This window comes from Cryptomeria japonica, chromosome 7, assembly GCF_030272615.1.
Source record: "Cryptomeria japonica chromosome 7, Sugi_1.0, whole genome shotgun sequence".
In the NCBI taxonomy this organism is placed as follows: domain Eukaryota; kingdom Viridiplantae; phylum Streptophyta; class Pinopsida; order Cupressales; family Cupressaceae; genus Cryptomeria; species Cryptomeria japonica.
Window position 1 is genome coordinate 668,819,037 of NC_081411.1, and position 2,906 is coordinate 668,821,942.

Sequence of the window (2,906 nt, forward strand, 5' to 3'; positions counted from 1 at the left end):
AAGTACCAAGAGAGCCAAAAATGGCCAAGATCTGAAAGTAAAATTTCTACTTACAATGACATCAATCTGATAGCATCATGTGAAATTAGACAAAAAAATACGCACTTTCAAAAAAAACGGCACCTGAAAAGGAGGTCGGATGACCCCAAACGAAGCCTCTGAAGTTGCAAAAACTGGGATTACTCAGGGACAGTCACCAAAAACTGCATTTTCTGAAAAATCCATGCATCAAAATCAAAAAATTCTTTCACCACTGTGGAGAGCACGAAATTCTAGCCCATTTCAAAAAAAATTGCACCCAAAAAGGAGCAAAAATGAGCAAGTTATGGCCATTTGAAGTTGAACTGCAAAATCAAAAATGCAAATGAGAGGGGGTCAAAAAATTTTCAAACCCTGCTGATGTGGCGCTGATGTCAGAAAAACACTGTGTTAAATTTGACGGCCGTATGACCGTCGCCAAAACTTCGCTGCCTGGCTGACTGTGCGTCCGTACCGTACGGACAGATGACGTGGGTGCTGACTGTACGTTCCGTACTGTACGGAATAGACGACGTGGCAGGGTGATTTGGCTGTTGATGTGGCAGTCCGTACTGTCTACGTGTCGTACGGTTTGATCTGCGTGTTGTACGGAAAGTCCGACGTGGCGGATGAGGTGGCCGAGCGCGCTGAGCTGACTGTGCAGGTGGCGGATGTGTCTGTCTGCGTGGCGGGAGGCGGAGGGCGCCGAGGAGCGGCGAGCGGCGCCGGAGGCGGCTTGCGGGAGGAGCCGGTGAGAGTTTGAGGAAGCGGGGAGCAGCGCCGGGGCGGAGGCGGCACAGACAGACGGAGCGGTCGCCGAGGGAAGACGCTGGGGTTCCTGGAGACGAAGGCGGTGTGGGCGTCGAAGCTGAGAGCCGGCGGAGCTACCTGCTGAGGGCGCCGGAACAAGGTGGGCGGCGGGCGCAGATCGGACGGAGACGGTGCGGCGCCGGTGATCTTCGACGCGGAGAACAAGGGAACAGACAGGTACGTGCGCCGGGAGGTCGGTACTGTCTGCGCAGGCCCTGCAACCTGCAAAACGCAGGTACGACCGGTACGGGGGGGTCTGCGGACCCCCCAAAAACAGGTTTTTTTTGTTTTTTTTTTTTATTTCTTTTTTTGCTTTTCAATTTTTTGATCTTTTTCGATTTTTTTTGATTTTTTGAATTTTTCAAAACAATTTGCAGAATTTTTTTTTTTTTGAAAAATATATATAAAATATTCGAAAAATCCGTACGATAAGCAAAATTGGGGAAAAAAAATTTTCTCACCAAAATAGGCCAACTTTATAACCAAAATTCATGGAAATGGCCTTCCGGACGCAATGGAGAGGTCGGATCTGGTCTAGGATGCCTCCAAATGACGATGCTCCTCAGATCTGCCTCTTGACGTCACAATAATGCCTCTTCAAGACGAATCAATGAGACTCCAATAGCTCTGATACCATGTTGGATTTTGCCAAGATCAAGAAGTCATTGAAATGTACAAGATAGAGACATAATATGGGACAAGAATAAACTGTATTCTCATCAATAGAAAATGATCAACAACTTTTCCATACAATGTAGATGAGCCTGCTTATATAGGCAAGGCTAGGGATATGTATGAGCACACAAACATGACATGTGGCTCAATAAGAAACAAGGGTAGGTAGGAAATAGGTGTGGGTAGGTAGGAGAAATAATATAATATTCCACATGAGGTGGATCACCTACCGAAGGTGGAATTATCACTCCACAATAAGTGGATATGATAGTGTAATAACAAGATCAACACCATAAGAGGTGGAATTTCTCCTACACACACTATCCCAATGTGGCACAAACACCCAAGTGTCTCATATCCAAACTACTATGAAATGCATTATCCTAAGTAAACTTAAGTAAGTGTAATAATATCCATGATGAATAATTATTTACACCAACAATTTGTTTGTTTTTTAATGGTTCTTTAGAATGTTTGAGATAAAGTTTACAACACATGGAGAGAAAAGATGCCTCCAAAATATGGAATGAAATCAAATGCAAATTTTTCAATAGAAGGCATTCTTTCAAAAAATTCATTTTTCACAAGTGGGATATTAATAGAGATTATTTTGAATTGATATTTATTGTTATGGTATGAGGGAAAAGATTGGGGTTTTTTCCAAAGATCATTGTGTAGTATTCAAATAGCAATCAGTCTTTGTTGTACAATGGGTACGTCAAAGAGGTGTGAAAGATCAATTAGAAAAAAAATTGGTGTATTTTGCATACAATTTTTTAGTGTGCAGATTCAATTTGTACGACATTTAAAAATTGATGTTGTTTGTGCAACCAAGGTCTCAATCAAGAAGTGATAGCTTAAAACCAACTATGCATCTAGTTATATGGTTGCAAACATGACTAAAACAAAAATTAATTAGGAAGATAACTAGGTTCTATTACCAAGAAGATCATGTTATGTTTGCAATAGGTGGAGAGGGAAATAGATATATAAAATAGGTAGAGAGAGATGGAGAGGAAAGAAGAGGAAAGGAGAGCTCAGAGAGAGATGTAAAGAGATATGAAAAAAGTGCATGATAGCAAGAGAGGGAGAAATAGGGATAAAGAGAGGGAGAGATGAAGATAGAAAAGAGAGGTAGAGAAATAAATATGACTTGGAAGAGAGAGAGAGAGAGAGAGAGAGAGAGAGAGAGAGAGAGAGAGAGAGAGAGAGAGAGAGCATGTGTGAAAGTGTGAGACATATTGAGACAAATATGTCTAAGAGTAACAAGGAGTGTGTGAGTGAGAAATAGAGATAGATAAATAGGAGATGGATATAAAAAGAGGGAGTGACACACATAGAGAGGGAGATATAAGGAGAGATAAGGAGAGATGGGGATAAAAAGAGGGAGTGATAGAGATAGG